The sequence below is a fragment of the Microtus pennsylvanicus genome, chromosome X (genome assembly GCF_037038515.1).
Source record: "Microtus pennsylvanicus isolate mMicPen1 chromosome X, mMicPen1.hap1, whole genome shotgun sequence".
Taxonomy (NCBI): Eukaryota; Metazoa; Chordata; class Mammalia; order Rodentia; family Cricetidae; genus Microtus; species Microtus pennsylvanicus.
Window position 1 is genome coordinate 2,948,173 of NC_134601.1, and position 17,508 is coordinate 2,965,680.

At 46.4% G+C, this 17,508-nt stretch overlaps 1 long non-coding RNA gene across 1 annotated transcript; it reads left to right on the plus strand.

Moving 5' to 3' along the window:
- Window positions 1-12,228: 12,228 nt before the first annotated feature.
- Window positions 12,229-13,129, plus strand: LOC142840895 (uncharacterized). Its single transcript, XR_012908977.1, has 3 exons — window positions 12,229-12,268; window positions 12,483-12,533; window positions 12,694-13,129. It is a non-coding gene; the product is annotated as an uncharacterized LOC142840895 (long non-coding RNA).
- The last annotated feature ends 4,379 nt before the right edge of the window (window positions 13,130-17,508 follow it).

Consider the following 17,508-nt stretch of genomic DNA (forward strand, 5'->3'; position numbering starts at 1 on the left):
CCCATTAATGCCACCACTTAGGACGAAACAAACTTGCTAAAAGACATTCCCACTCTATGCCACCAAGTGGAAACATTTGCTAAGCTCTGCCTAGTCATTTATTTCTGAAAACAAGTTTTACTAAAATAAAGGTTTAAATATATTGTATTACATTAAAGCTGTAAAGGAAAAATAGAACCAAAAACCAGTTTGTTCCTTCACATGGCATTGGGCAGCTCCTGCTAGTGAGTTGCAGGCTTTATATCCAGCTAATGAGTGGCATCCGTTTGGTATTTGTTCCCTTGCCTAAAGTACAATGGGTCTTAGGCTGTTGTCACATTCTGTTATTCAGACATCTCCAAGCTAGGATATGTCTGGTTAAAAAAAATGACCATGGTGGCAAGCCAGATGTCCTATCACCTCCCTGGAAGAAAAGTAGCCATTTCTGAATTTTGCTGACCTAGTCAGGTTAGACATAAGTGCGGTGCAAATTCTAACAGGTCTTAATAAAAAAAAAAACGGAGTTAGATATTAGGGGGTAAAAGCTGAAAGATCAGAGAAGCAGAGCAGCTAGCCTCTAGTTTTTAGCTCTATGAATTCCTCAGAACCAAGGGGGCAAAATCCTGTCTCTACAAATCCTCAGACTGAATCTCATATGCTCTTTTCTCCTCCTGCCTAATATTCCTCTCTCCACCCAGCCAAATCCCTTCCTGTCTCCACCTTTCTAGAGCTGGGATTAAAGGCATTTGACTCCCAATTACTGGGATTAAAAGTGTGAGTCACCACAGCCTGGCTCTGTTTCTCTTTTAGACCGGCTCAATCTTGCTTAGCCGGGAGGCCTTGAACTCACCGAGACACCGCTGCCTCTGCCTCCAGAGTGCTGGGATTAAAAGTATTTGCCACCACAACCTGGCCTCTATGGCAAACTAGAGGCTTAGCTCCGCACTCTGATCTTCAGACAAGCTTTATTTGTTAGATCAGAAACAAAATATCACATTTTACTTTTTTTCTGAAGTAAAAAGTAGGTTATAACTAATATAAGAAAAACTATATAAAATAAGTACAATAACTACATATAATACATACAGGTAATAAATATATCAGCAATGTCTAGTCCACTGGCATTTGACAAGTTCAGAGAAAATACTCCATTATCTATCCTATCTGGGGAGTGCAAAGTCTTGTACCTAATTCACTTTCTATCCTAACTTGCCTTACTATCCAAAACTATCTTTTGATATCTCTGAACCTTATACACTTTGCACCTCTTTAGTGAGTCTCTTTTCTGGGTCTGGCCAATAAGGAAAACTATAACTATCTAATCTCCAATTCTCTAAAGATGTATGTGTTGGGGGTGGTGTCTGTCTGTGTGTGTGTGTAGGCATGTGTGCATGTCATGTGTATGTGTGTGGTTTCATGTGTGTGTGTGTGTGTGTTACAGATTTAGGGGCAAATGGTTCAGGTGAGGCAGCTTGACTGAACCATCTATCAGGGTCTTGAAGTCTCCGAGTGTCTGTATAGAACAAAATCCATTTTGGGAATGGATTATGTGAGTTCCATTTGATCAATCCACCTGCAGGCCATTAGAGTTCTGTAAGTTCTACAATGACAACCAGTTTGGCCAGAACAGATCCCAGTGGGGTCCTGTTTTCACAGGTGGCATGGGTCTTGCCTCACCTGGTGCCCTGAAGAGAACAGGGCGGGGCTTGGCAGAAGCACCTCAGGCCATCCTAGAACCAGCAGGCAGGGGATGGTAGTGTTGGTGTGGGTTTTGAGATGCACCAGGCAGCCATGAATGACCCTGGCAGCAGCGTGGGTGACTCACCAAGCAGCATAGAAGACCCGAGTAGCCTCCCAAGCTCTGGTACTCAGGCCAGCGGAGATGGTACCAGAAGAGCTGAGGACAATGCCGGTGTGCCAAATGGTCCTGACTGCTCTGGAACCCCCCAAGGTTGTGAAGGCAAAGACGACGAGGGCACGTTGGTGGAGAAAGCTGCCCTTGTGGAGAAGCCACCCCATGATCCAGAGGAGGGAGAACGCGGTGAAAGCCAATTCCTGGAGTTGTATCCTTTATGACGTTGTGACAGCCACTGAGGGATAGTCTGGAGGTGGCCTGAGATGGCCAGGGAGAAGGTTGGGGGCCCAAAAGGAAGCTCCTTCAACACAAGGGCAAATTTTACCTAAGATGGGTGAATCTCTCTCAAAATAAAAATATAAGGGAACTGCAGCAGGATCGTGATGGGGGCTGAGAATCAAAAGAATATAAAGGAAATGAAGTGAGTGAAAGAGAAAGAGAAGCAGGGGAGGAAGAGACTCTTAATTAGGCCAATAGCACCAATACTGGGTCAGTGGACATCCCTCCTCTCTAGCCTCAGCTGCTTCAGGTCAGTTGCTAAGGCCATTGCCAATGGCACGTGCACAGAGACTCTCTTCCTCTAGTCCACAGTGTCATATCCTCCCAGGACTACAAGTGGACACTGTTCACACACATGACCAACCAGGAACTGGATCTACCCACACACAAGACAGAAGCCTCAAAGTATATGGGGCACAGGACACTAATGGCACAGGAAATGGGGCCAAGACAGACACTGATCAATGCAATTCCAGACACAGAATAGATGAGTGTGGTGATATTTTGCTTGTGCTCTAACAAATAAAGTTTGTCTGAGGATCAGAGTGTGGAGCGAGCCACTATTTAGCCATAGAGGCCCGGAAGTGATGGTACAGACCTTTAATCCTAGTATTCGAGAGGCAGAGGGAGACCCCATCTCTGTGAGTTGAAGGCCACCCTGGGCTACATGAAATTGATTCAGTCTCAGAGACACAGAACCAGGACCAGGTAGTGGTGGCTCACACCTTTAATTCTAGTACTTGGGGATCACAGGCCTTTAACCCCAGCACTAGGAAGATGGAGACAGGAAGGTATATGGCTGGGCTGAGAGGGGAATTCAAGGTGGGAAAAGAGAGGAGAGCATGGCATTCAGCCTGAGGTCTTTTTTTCTTTTTTTTTTTTTTATTGAGAAAAGGAAAAAAGTATCCGCTTCCTCCCAGCATCCCATTTCCCTCCCCCTCCTCCCACCCCTCTCCCCCTCCCCCAAACTCCTCTCCCCCTCCATCTCCAGTCCAAAGAGCAGTCAGGTTTCCCTGCCCTGTGGAAAGACCAAGGTCCGCCCCACTCCGTCCATGTCTAGAAAGGTGAACATCCAAACTGGCTAGGCTCCCACAAAGCCAGAACATGAAGTAGGGTCAAAACCCCGTGCCAATGTCCTTGGCTTCTCATCAGCCCTCATTGTTCGCCATGTTCAGAGAGTCCGGTTTTATCCCATGCTTTTTCAGTCACAGTCCAGCTGGCCTTGGTGAGCTCCCAATAGATCAGCTCCACTGTCTCAGTGGGTGGGTGTGCCCCTCGTGGTCCTGACTTCCTTGCTCATCTTCTCCCTCCTTCTGCTCCTCATTGGGACCTTGGGAGCTCAGATCAGTGCTCCAGTGTGGGTGTCTGTCTCTATCTCCATCCATCACCAGATGAAGGTTCTATGATGATAGGCAAGATATTCGTCAGTATTGCTCTAGGATAGGGTCATTTCAGGTTCCCTATTCTCAGCTGCCCAAGGGACTAACAGGGGACATCACCATGGGTTCCTGAGAGCCCCTCTAGGGTCAAGTCTCTTGCCAACCCTAAAGTGGCTCCCTTAACTAAGAATTGTGGTTCCGTGCTCCCCTGTCCAACCTTCCTTTATCCCAATCTTCCTGTTTCCCCAAGTCCCCCTTCCTTCCCTTCTAACTTTTCTCTCCCCATCTCCCCTTACCCCCATCCCACCCCACCCCCAAGATCCCAATTTTCTCCCCGGCAATTTTGTCAACTTCCCATAGCCAAGAGGATAACTATATGTTTTTCCTTGGGTTCACCTTCTTATTTAGTTTCTTTAGGTTCACCTATTGTAGACTCCGTGACCCTTATTTATGGCTAGAAACCAAAGAGATAGGATGCCCAATTCTGTCTGAGGATTTTGTATGGGGTAAACACTAGTACCTGGCTCCTATGTTTCTTTGATCTTTCAGATTTCACCCCCTAATGCCTGACTCTGGGATTTTCGTATTAAGGCCAATTGGAAATCGCACTATATCTGGTGCCCATCCTCCTGGAGGGAGAAATTGTCAGTAGACCCCAGGAGACACCCAGAGTTGAAGAGATGGTTGTGAGAATCTGGGCAGCTGCAGCCTTTGAGACTGAGTCACGGCAGCTGCCGAGGGACAGAACAAAGCTAGAGACCTGCAAGCCCAGCACATGAGAAAACTACCAGAGACCAGGAATGGGTCACCCCACACACAATCCTCACAAGATCACAGGTAACTGCCCAACCAAATTGAGCCAGGAGCCTGTGACCGTGCCTGTCCACCTGCATACAAAACCTCATCAGTAGTTGAGGCAGTAGGCAGGGCTCTTGGAGAGACCTGACCCCCACCCAACACATACCAGGGATAGACAGGAGGACTGGGAACATTCAAGACAGAGTGAAGAAAGAAAACAATCAAGAAACACTATCAGATCAGAAAGAAATAAAATTGCCTTTAATACACACACACACACACATATATATATATACATACATATATATACAAACATACACACGCACATACATATATATAAACAGTCACAAGGACTAATGAGTGAGTTTAACAAGATTCTCGCATGCAGGCTGTTCGTACACAGCTAGCCACTACTTAACAAGCACAACCATTTGTCTCGATGTTTCTCTGCACTAATCTCAAAGAAGGCCTGGGAGCCTCAAATATCCTGCTCTGGTGTTTCTTTCTTGTCCTCTCAAACTAAATCAGTTTTTCACTTCTGTATGGAAACGATCAACCCAGTGGTCATGAAAGAGAGTCTGAAGACCGAGATTTAGTGAGTGTAAGGCCCATATTAGAAAACGGTCAAGTAGTATATGTGGAGAAATTTAATACTTGACTGTATAAATGTTTAATTCAGGAAATCTGCCTCTTCTAATATCCCTTAAGGAAGTAAGTTTTCATGAACTCAATTATTTATTATATAGGAAAAAGTGGATAAGCCTAAATATTTAGTATCTCTGTATAGGATTTTTTAAGGTAAATTTTTCTTGTAAAGTGTGAGGATATGGAAAAGCGAATATTCCGTAAGAGAAATATTTCAGGAACTATATTAAAGGATAAACCTAAAAATGTCTTTATTGCCATTATATACTTAGTCCTGTAGGACCCCTCCCCCTACACTCTTTCTTATAGTACTTTGGGATTGAACTCAGGGACTCTGGCATGCTAGCAAAGCTCTTTAGCATATTCTAACAAAAAAAATCTTACTTCAAAGATAACCATATTGTGTGCTGAATAACCGACTGACTTTAAATAATGTAATTTTCTTTCCATTTACTAAAATATCTTTCACTGCTTTGGACTGTGAGAAATTTTAATTTTCAGAACTTTCCTTCCAACCAAAGTACACAGATGAGAAAACTGAGGCTTCTGCCATAGCCAAAAGTAATGTCAGACCAAAACCTAACCAAAACATCTAAACCACAATATGTTAGCTTTATTTTGTTCAGCAACAAACATTTAAGCACCCTTTCCTTAAACAAAATGGAAACAAGCCAAACATGGGACTGATAAAGGGGAAATTGCATCAAAACTTTGAAATTTGAAGGCAAGGTCTCAATTACCAAAAACAAGAAATGCTTTTGTCCTGTCTTTTAGGGGGAGAAAGTTTAGGTGTGATGAACCCTTCCTCTTCCTCGTTTGACAACAGCCACAAACTGGAAGTGCCAAATGTTTCTTATCACCAGGGAGAGCTGGCCAAGGAAGCACCATCAGTAGCTGGCACTGGGCATTGTCAACGAGGGACCTGTGGGCCATGTCTGCCTCCATTGCAGACCTGAAAGGTACTCTTACAGAGCTGGAAGGGGGCTGTGGTTAAGGTACCATCCACTATTACGTTTCCTATTGCTATGTGGCCTGGCATATACTTCTGAGGCCTGTCTGACACTGCCCCCATGTGCAACCCAAGAAAAGACTGCCACAGAATCTTCCTTCTGACGATGCTAAACAAGCATCATCCACCTCCTGCCTCCCCAACGGTTCAGGTTTTCTTCTACATTATGAAGTCTTCTCAGGATTAGACAACTCCCTGCCCTGCCAGCATGATGTTTCTTCTTGGACTAACTGTCCAGAGTGTACCACTCTGTCTCTTCCTTCCCCTGCTGTCAGCCTTCCTGCTCACCCACCCGAAAGACTTCCTTTCATGTTTCATCCTTCCTATCTTCCCATAGCCCCGGCCAAGGGTCTCCCAGGAAAGGATACAACTCCAGGAGTCGACTTGCAGTTGTTGCAACATCTCCACTGGGTCCAGGGAGAAGTGTGGGTAGCTCATCTTGGGGAACGACAGCTGCCTCTTCAGCTGCCACACCTAACCCTACAGGGCTCCCTGGGCGGGACCTGCCTGGAACAGACTGGCTACTGGCATCTTATGGGCCACATTCACGGGGGATCTTTGCCACCAAACTCTGAGAGCTAGCCTTGATATAGGAAGCTCGAGGTCTCTGCTGCCCATCCTCGCCTTCTTCAACCCCTATTCTCCTGTGGCCTCGCAAGGATCTTGCATGGTGATTCTGACTTTCCACTCAGCTCCCTTGGCTTAAGCAATGGCACCACTCAGGCTCAGCTAAGGAGATGTGGTGGCAGTTATGAGCCCCACAGAGCACACCACATGGGCGCACTGTACTTGCACAATTGAGTTCTTGCGGGATGAGCTACTTCCTGTCATTTGGTGGATGTGGGGGGTGCACCAATAGCTCCTGCTCCCTTCAAGCAAGTTCTCATGAGGGTTGGCTCATGCTGAGCTACTTTCTAGCTCTTGGCGTGTGGGGTTGGGGAATCACCACCAGCTTCTGTTCCTTGCAAGCAAGTTCTCTTGAGAGTTGGCTCCTGCTGAGCTACTGCCTGGCTCTTGGTAGGTGTGTCTGCTACCCTCCCCCCCTCCACCACACACAGGCAGAATTCCTGCTTCCTAACTGGGCTCTTCCTCTAGGTGGCTTGTACTGATGAAACCTTTCAGTATAGAATTCCCCTATGATTCTTCCCCATCCTCAACTGTCACTGCTTCCTTGGCACACAGAAAGCCCGATGCTTCGAAGCTCTCTGTGGCACCAGTGGTACTGCAAGTTGGCCTCAGCAAGCAGGTCCAGTCTGTGTCTAGCATACCTGTAGTTGTTGGGACCATGAGAAATGGGTCTCCTGAGCCAAACTGTTCCCCCTGAATCCAGAATATCCTTGTACACAATGCAGCCCTACGTCCCTCACCAGAGGGGCATCCCTTAATGACACTGATAAGTGTGACTGAAAGACCTTAGTGCTGGTTGAGATCAGAGACAGATTCACTGCATCCCTGTAATCATGTTTCTAAATCTGGACCCTTGTTGGGGAATGGGATGGCATGGGATGAACTAAGAGGCATGTACCCCTGTCCCATAATTGGGAGTCAGGAAGCAGTCAGTAGGTTAGTAACATATATGATGTCACTCTGGATAACATCACTGTGCTCATGATACAGGGGACTCACATGAACTACCATCCAGGACACTGGCCTCTGGTAACATTTTTTGCCCATAGCAGAAAAGGATTAGCTATTAGCTCAGGTAAACTGTTTCAGTCCATGAACCCATCATGGTCTTGACCTCGTTGCTCATATTCTCATTCTTCCCACTTTTCAACTGGACTTTGGGAGCTCAGTCCAGTGCTCCAATGTGGGTCTCTGCCTCTGTTTCCATCACTTGCTGGATGACAGTTCTATGGTGATATTTAATATATTCATCAGTCTGACTACAGGGCAAGACAAGATCAGGCCTCCTCTCCTTTATTGCTTAGGGTCTTAGGCAGGGTCATCCTTGTGAATTCCTGGGAATTTCTCTAAAGTCAGGTTTCTGCTAACCCTATTATGACTCCCCCAATATAGATATCTCTTTCCTTGATCTCATCTCTGTCCTTCCTCCATCTCAACTATCCCATTCCCTCAAGTTCTCCTCAACCCTCCTTTCTTTCCTCTTCTTCCCTTCTAGCCTCCCTCCCTATTCCCCTACCCCATGCTCCCAATTTTGTCAGGTGATCTTGTCTGTTTCTAACTTCCAGGTGGATCTATATATTTTTTGGAGGGGAATCACCTTATTACTTACCTTCTCTAGGATTATGAACTATAGGGTCAATGTCCTTTGTTTATAGCTAGTATCCCCTTATGAGTGAGTACATACCATATTAATCTTTTTGGGTCTGGGTTTTCTCACTCAGGATAGTGTTTTCTAATTCTATACATTTGCAAGTAAAATTCAAGATGTCACTGTTTTTTTTAAGCTGAGTAGTACTTTAATGTGTAAATGTGCCACACTTTCTTTATCCATTCTTCAGTTGAGGGACATCTAAGTTGTTTCTAGGTTCTGGCTATTACAAATAGTGTTGCTATGAACACAGTTGAAGAAATGCTTTTGTACTATGATTGGGCATCTCTTGGATATATTCCCAAAAGTGGCATTGCTGGATTTTGAGGAAGGTTGTCTTCCAATTTCCTGAGAAACTGCCACACTGATATCCAGATTGGTTGCACAAGTCTGCATTCCTACCAGCAATGGATGAGTGTTCCCCTTACTCTACATCCTCTCCAGTATAGGATATCATTGGTGATTTTAATTTTAGCCACTCTGACATGTGTAAGATGGTATCTCAAAGATGTTTTGATTTGCATTTCCCTGATTGCTAAGGTAGTTGAACATGACCTTAAGTATCTTTTGGCTATTTGAACTTCTTCTGTTGAGAATTCTCTGTCCAGTTCAGTACCTCATTTTTTAATTGGGTTATTTAGAATTTAATGTCTACTTTCTTGAGGTCTTTATATATTTTGGAGAACAATTTTTGTCTGATGTGGGGTTGTTGAAGATCTTCTCCCATTCAGTAGGTTGCCTATTTGTCTCATTGCTTTACAGAAGATTCTCAGTTTCAGGAGGTCCCATTTATTCATTGTTGCTCTTATTGTTTGTGGTACTGTGGTTATACTTAGGAAGTGGTCTCCTGTACCCATGCACTGAAGGCTACTTCCCACTTTCTCCTCTATGAGGTTCAGTGTGGTCAGATTTATATTGAGGTCTTTAATGCATTTGGACTTGAGTTTTGTGCATGGTGATAGTTATGGATCTATTTTCATTCTTCTACAGGTTGATATCCAATATTATGACAATACCAAGCTGTTTTCATTACTGTAGCTCTGTCATAGAGCTTGAGAGATGGCTCAGAAGTTAAGGAGAGTCTGCATTGTTTTCAAGGAAATAGTATTAAAAGTTGGACAGAAGTGAATTACATAATAGGAATTTCAGCATGAAATTCACTTGGGGATTAATTTTTAAACACTGACTAGTACTTCTGGGAATTTTTGCACATCAAATCATTTCACATTTTAGTAAAGTTATGAAATAATTTATGTAAGGACTTAAACTTCAGTTCAATTTGGGGCTTACAACTCTTATTAAAGCAATAAGCAAAAGTCTATTAGAACTATTTTTTCTTCATTTGGGCACTAGAGATAGCAAATCCATTTTTATCACAAAGTCCTAGAAGATTCAGGATTGCTACCATTGCCATAAACACACAAATCTTTTATAGAAACAAAAGCTGTGAGGGCAAAACCCCACCACTGGCAGATGAGTAAGGGCATGCACTGCTGTGACGACTCAGCTAAGTAAGTTCTAGAACTGCAAGTGAAAACAAGCTCCAAACATTTGCTGCCAATGGCATTTAGGGAGCAGAAACAACACAAGTTGGCAAAGAGAATTGTGTCAAATGAAAAATTGTAATGTTAAATTAGAGACTCTCAAATAAATTCTAATTTTCTTTTTGCAAATGAACTTTTCACAAAGACTTTCCAAATCACCTCAAGGAGTCCCAGGCCAAACATAACTGAATGTAATGAAGATGAGCAGGTAAAATTAAAAGCCAGACTGGGTTCAGTCTTGGCTGGAGAAAGCAGTTAGGCACCATGGATGGTGACTACAAAACTTCAAGTGGCCAGTCAAACAACTCATTTGAGATTACACACACAGTAAACACTTGAAGGGACATTTATAAAACAAGGCCAAATATAAATTAAACACATTCAGATAACTATGGTGTCACACATCTAAAACGCCATTTTATTATAAAATAACACAAGAAATTGGACCTCTGTATGCTTCCTTCCCCTCAGGGTCTTAAAGCCGCCAGTTCTTGCCAAACAGTCACTGTGTTCCATATTCATAATGTATAAATAACACCAATCTTGTTAAAGAACACTCTCAGTTGCAAATACAGACATTAAATACACAAGAAAATTAAAATAAACATTCAGGACTGGTGAGATGGTGTGGTGGTTATTAGCACTGGCCTCTTTGCCAGGAGACCTAGGCTTCATTCCCAACACCTACACTCAAGACACTCACAAGTGGCTCTAAGGTCACCATCAGGAGATCTGATTCCCTCTGCTGGCCACTGTGGATAATGCATGCATGTGGTGCACAGACATACATGCAGGTCAAACACCTATTCACATAAATTCATAAAAATAAGACAAACCTTAAAAATAAAATAAAAGCAAAAATTAGAAATCAAAAAGAGTTCAAGGATGACTGCCAAGGTGCTCGTACTTGTTGGAGAATAATATTTGTGACTGTTTCCTTATGTTCATATTGAGATTATTAGGAAATTTTGCTCTCAGAGAGAAACTCATCCTGTAGCCTGAGCTGTAAGAATATGTAAGAGTTAAATGTTCAGGAAGAAATAAGGGCATAGCTGACCTTAACACCTGGAGAAGATTTATTGAACATCAGAGAGGTGGCATCTCAAGTTTTGGCCACACAAAAATGAGGGCACAGGGCCCAGACACTCAATGACCAGAATTCAAAAGAATGAAGATTACATTTTTCAAGCTGGGGATAGAGATGGAGGAAGGGTATTTGCTTAGGGCAGAATGGCGAAATTAGCTGTTTTCCTTAGACAAACTGGTTTTGAAACTCTGTGGGGGGGTTGTTTTTGCATCTTGGTAGGATCAGCAGCTTTTATGTGCAGTTCTCAAATAGCTGCCTTTTAGAACTTTGAGCTCTGTTTAGGACCTTGTTTTTTTGGGTGGGGGAGGGGGAGGCATGTTTCTTTACAGGTTACCAACAAACACATGATCCTCTTGTCTTTGCCGTCCAAGAATTGGAATGTTCCAAGCTTTAACAGGAAGGCTGGAGATTCAGAGGCTCTTAGAATGCTACAAGAGGACATAAGCCTAGAGACAAGGCAGGAGTCTGGGGAGGAAAAAGATGGGAGTCTCAGTGATAGCACGGAAGTCTGGGGAGAAGACAGTAGGCTTAGGGCGAGGCTAGCAGGGTGCAGGGAGATCTGAGGTCATGAGGCGGGTGGAAAACATCAGGAGAAGACACACAAGAAGGCAAGAGGTTAGGAAGGAGTACAACAGTCCAGGGGAAAGGTTAGAAGCTCTGAAGACTAGGAATCTGAGGAGGAGGGTAGGAAGCTTCAGAAGAGGGTAGGAGTCTTGGGAGGGATGAAGGGTGAGGAGATCACATGGCTAAAGGAGATGGTTAGTGTCTAGAGAAAGCTCACAGGAGCAGCAGAGGTAGGAAGGCAGGAGACAGCTGAGATAAGCTGGGAAGGAATGCTGGAGTCTAGTAGAGAACAGGAGAATCAGGGAGTAGACAGGAAACTAAAGGCTGAGACAGTGATGAGCTAGAGGGCACAAGGCTGGGAGGAGGCATAGGGATAGTGAGAAGATAAGGTGGATGTGAAGAGTCTGGGAAAGAAGACCAGAGACCGGGGACACCTGGAGGATGAGTGAGAGCAGGAGGGTCAGTTGAAATGTAGCACAGTAGGTTTGGAGAGGCCAAGTGGGTAGAGGGTTTTAGACGGGGCAGCACTCTGGCATAACTGTGGCCTGGCCAAGCTGGGAAACAGAAGAGGTAGGTGAGGCTTTCCCATGTTTCCTGGTAGTGCTTCCAGGGTATTGGGTGGCTCTGGCATCTTGGAGGGTCAATTCATCACCAACACACAGACAGGGAGCCCCTCCCACCCACCTTCCAGCCTCAGTTCCCTTTTTTGTGGAAGCATCCTGAGATGTAACCTGAACCCTGAATGGGCCAGTGAGCCCCCAGGAAGGTGCTAGAAGAGTAAATATTTGCCCATCGGTCTCCCTATGTCAGGTGGTCAGATAAAATGGACAGTTCTTTTCTGAACCAAACCTCAGGTCTGTCCATGCAGGCCCAAGGGTAGTCTCTGCAGCTCTGTGCAGCCCTTCTCCAGACTGCCTCCTGCACTCTTGGGGATGGGGCAGGGGACTGTCCTCTGCCTGCTCCTCCTGCTCTCCCTCTTGCTCCCCTAATCCAGTCTGGGGCATTCCTGAGGCCCTCTGCATCTGCAGACAGAAAAGAACAGGTTACAATCGTCTCTTTTCCCCACAGCCTGCTTCTCCCATCCTCCCTGTCTGCCCAGCAGCACCTGCGATGACACTGGTGAGACCCAGAAGCCCATCTTCCAGCCATGAGCAGCCTGGCAGCTGTGTGCCCCAGGATCTGGGGAAGTGGGAAGGATCCAGCAGCAAGCATCTGCTGTCAGGATAGGGTGGAGAAGCAGAGTGCACAGGAAGCCAACTCTGAAGGCTTTTTTTTTCAGGCCTTGGTCTTCTGGGTGATGGCTCCCTTCTGTGATCATTTCAAGACGGATCCCTATGTAGAGATGCCTGCTTCTGTTCCTGACCAGCCCGGGGAGCAGCTGAGTGAAGAACCTGCCTAGAAGAGGAAGGGCCTTTCTGGTAGAGGCCTAGAGAGTGGTGGGGTTGCTCAGGCCTTCTGGCCCAGCCATAGAAAAGATGCCAGTGTACCTCGGGCACTGGTATCTCCTAGCAACACGGTGAGGGAGACATATTCCCTCATCTCATGAATACAATGGGGCTCAAGGACCGGGCTTGGTTTGCCCTTGTTACACAAAGAGGGGGGGGGGGCTCAGTCTGCCCTGGTCCTGCATTCCCCCACCCCTTCTGCAGTCTTCTTTATGACCTAGAAGGACACTGGTGTGGGGAGGGAGTAGAGAGCTGCCAGGGGACCTAGGGAGAAAGAGAGATTGTGGGTTAGGGTAACTGGGCATCTGCCTTTCCTTGGAGTGTGCTATGGAAAATCATGTTGAAGACAGAAATAGCTGTGGTGGAGGACCTAGTAATAGAATCTCAACCCCCTGGTAAGCCATTTCCTCTCAACAGAGCCAAATGTCCCACCTCTCTAGAGCTTACCATGGGCTCCTGAGCAGTTCTGTGATGCAGACCTCTGAGCTGGTGATGATGGCATTGTGGTTCCTAGGATCGGGCTGCTACCAGAAAAGTGAAGATGTTGAGAGCTTTGGCACCACCCCGTCTCTGTGTTCTCAGCCTTAGGGCTCCATCCCTGGAATCACATGGGATATCATACCGATGCGGTTAGGACAGTACAGGGGGCTTTGGGTGGGGTGCCCAAATGACCAGGAATGACCGAAGGGACACCCATCTCCTATTTCCCTCAGTTCTTCTGGCAGAGATAGCTCAAGGTCCATGTATCTGGTTCTCAGGATGGAAACCTCCAAGACGCCAGGCGGCCCCAGGGACAGCGTGGCCTGGGTGCCCACTAAGAGTCAAGGACCCAGAGGAAGATCTCCATATCTCTCGTTTCAGGTACACAGACTGAATGGTGGCTACTACATGCCCCCCTGCTGTTTCCCAAAGTTCAGGATTGATACTCTCTTCTGCCAAGTTTCACTGAGCACTTTGTGTGTGTATAAATACATGTCTGTGAACGTGTTTACACTGCAGATTGCACGATTGAGGAGGAGCTTCATAGGTATACTGGGATTCCTGTAGAATAAGGACCTTGACCTACTGGGAGAAATGAGTATGGAGATGGAGGCCCTGCCTTCTTAGACCTCCTGCTCCAGGAAGCCCCTCCCTGCTCATGTCCAGGCATGGGCTATAGTGTGAGGTCAGAGGCACTGGCAATGGACTGGACTCTGGGCCAGTAGATGTGGGTAGAACCAGGACTCTGCTTTGTGTTTGTGTTCCATTCTGGCCCTGAGTAGTCTGTGAGCCTCTGTTTTCCCCGCCCCCTTGGCTACTTTTCTTCCTCCACAGTGCCCTGGCTGTTTGATGGGGTCGTGATGCACTTTATCTCCTTGCTGTCTGTATTGCAAGCAGAAGAGCTTCAATCAGCTCATAGACTGGACCCGGATGGCCATACATTTCCATGTGTGATGAACTCTGCGCTGCCAGCACTCTCTGGTCAGAGATGCTGTTTCTGATGTTGACACATGTTGTAGTCTCTCAAAGTTAAAAGAAAATCCTCCAGTTCACTACACAAAATACTGCCTGGATGCCTCCTGTTTTTCTAGGGTGCCATACCGTACCTAGTGTGGGGAAGTGGGTGGGTGCTGGACAGCATGCTCCAAGCCCAGCAGGGGGCATCCAGAGAGCTGAGCAGGGAAACTGCAGCTTCAGAGCCTCCTCCTAGACCACCCTTGACAGGACCACCATCCCCCGCTCCCCCCACACCAAGTGGGCAACAGTAGAGCCAGGCCCAGGATGTTCCAGTTGTTCTCATTCAGTGTTCAGAGAAAGAAGCTGAAGTTGAGGCTTTTCTTTCATTCCAGGGTATGGACTCAATGTGTTTAATTCAAATTGAGCCTGAAGAGAAAGGGGAAATGCAAGAACGTTCTGCAGGCCACTCTGTGCAGCCCAGAGATCCATCTGAAGGAGCAGGTGGTAACGTACTTACTGCTGTCTGGCCAGAAGCATGTGAGGAACTCATGACAAAATGAACCACCTGCCACAAGCTGGAACTGATTGCTGTAGAAACTGATATATGACCGTTCCATGCTATGGGGGAAGGTTTTCATTACAGAAATGAGAGAGAGAGCACAACCAGAGGCATCTGGAAGAGTCCAAAACGGGAATGAATGTAGGCAGAACATGGCCAGCAGATTGCACCTGGTCAGGGCAAGAAAGGGAAGAAAGTTGGGGAATAGGAGAGAGAAAATATAGCAAGAAGCAGGAGACTGTCCCACATACAGGTAGTGAATACACAGGAGGAATGGCAGTATTAAAGGAGGAATGAGTACCCCTCGATCCCCTTATGTTGTCTTATTGCTATTGCTAGAACTTCAAGCACTATATTGAAGAGGTATAGAGAGAGTGGACAGCCTTGTCGTGTTCCTGAGTTTAGTGGGATGGCTTTGAGTTTCTCTCCGTTTAATTTGATGTTAGCTGTCGGCTTGCTGTAAATAGCTTTTATTATGTTTAGGTATGCCCCTTGTATCCCTAATCTTTCCAAGACTTGTATCATAAAGGGATGTTGAATTTTGTCAAATGCTTTTTCAGCATCTAATGAAATGATTATATGGTTTTTTTTCTTTCAATTTATTTACATGATGGATTACATTGATAGATTTTCGTATGTTGAACCAGCCCTGCCTCTCTGGGATGAAGCTTACTTGATCTGATCTGATCTGATCTGATCTGATGGATGGAATTAGAGAAAGAGACCCACACTGGAGCACCGGACTGAGCTCCCAAAGTCCCAATGAGGAGCAGAAGGTGGGAGAACATGAGCAAGCAAGTTAGGACCACGAGGGGTGCATCCACCCACTGAGACAGTGGGGCTGATCTATTGGGAGCTCACCAAGGTGAGCTGGACTGTGACAGAAAAAGCAAGGGATAAAACCAGACTCTCTGAACATGGTGAACAATGAGGGCTGATGAGAAGCCAAGGACAATGGCAAGGGTTTTTGATCCTACTTCATGTTCTGGCTTTGTGGGAGCCTAGCCAGTTTGGATGTTCACCTTCCTAGACCTGAATGGAGGGGGGAGGACCTTGGACTTTCCACAGTGCAGGGAACCCTGACTGCTCTTTGGACTGGAGAGGGAGAGGGAGAGGAGTGGGGGGAGGGGAAGAAGGGTGGAAGGAGGGGGAGGGATATGGGGGGCTGGGGGGGGCAGAAACTTTTTTTCTCTTTTTCTCAATAAAAAATTAAATAAAGAATTATCCGATCATCAAAAAAAAAAAAAGAGGAATGAGTAACTGGGGTCAGAGAAGTCATTGAACTAGAAGGAGGTTGTGAGAAGGGCTTGGATGAATGTGGAATATGGAATAGGTACTTGTGATACCTGCAAGCACTTTGTGCTACCAGCATACACTGCTTAATATGCTGGTAGGAGCCACAGAGAGCCACATGTCCCTTCTGCCAGAGATCAGGGAAGGATGCTTCTCATTGGAGGGGAACTGGCTTCACAGGTTCCCAAGGAATGCTAGATTTTATCTAATACCCAGAAACCCTCCTGTTTTCCAGGCCGAGCTAATTTCCAGACATTTGGAGCTTAGAGGATTGAAGTTTCCTTTGGACCTGAAAGGTGACTGCTTTTCTCTCATGACTTTACCTCTGTTCTCTCAGAACTCCATTCTGAGGGGTTACCAGGGAAGTCAGGAGCCCTAGGGCTGAGGTGAGGTGGGACTTAGCAAGAGGGCAGGAGGCTCAGTGTGGAGGAGGCTGGGGGAGGTCAGTCAGCAAGACTGTGAGAGACTCCCTTGTGGGGGCTGGGAAAAGGGCACCCAGGAGGGCAGGAAAGGTGACAGGCTCAAATGCACTGTGGGAGACTAGAGAAAGTCAGGAAGTTTTTGTGGTAGGGTAGAAGCCTCAGGAGCAGGACAGGAGACTCCTGGGTGCTGTACAGCAGGACAGGAGGCTCCAGGGGGTACTGTAGACCTTGGGAACATAGAGGGCTCAGGAGAAAGACAAAAAGCTGAGCAGATACTCAGGAGTCTCGTGGGGACAGTAGGAGGTCAGGTACGAATGACTGAAGGCTGGGGAGGCGAGCAGAAGAGTAGAAGGTAGGAAGCTCAGGGGGTGTAGGATTCTGGGAAGGGTGACAACAGGCTGGGGGATGGTAGGGTGGGGAATGATACGAGGATGTTCCATGCAAAAGTCGCTAAAATAAGGGGCAGGAGGCTCAAGGAAAGGTTGCACTGTGAGGAGGGCAGGAGGGTCATAGAGTGGGCCTGAAGGCTAGAGAGGCAGGTAGGAGGCTAAAGGGGAATTCAGGGATGAGACAGGTATCTGGGGGAGGACAGAAGGTTTAGAAAGAGGGCCAGAGGCACAGAGGAAGGTTGGGAGACTGAGGAAGAGAGCCAAAGACTCAGCAATACAGTGCCCGAGCCAGGTCAGAAGGGTCAGAAGACCATATGAATCTGTTAGACTGAGCAGCTGGCTCAGAGTCTGTAGGAGGCTGAGAAAAAGGCAGGCAGAGCTAAGGGAATATGCTAGGGAGGGCAAAGGGCCAGGACCGACGGCCATACTCTTAAGGGAAGGTGGTGTCTGGTGGGCAACACAGAAGACAGAGAAAAGGGAAGCTGGACAAGAAACAGGTGGGTTCATAAGACTGGGGAGGACAGAAGGATTTGGGGTGCACAACAGGCT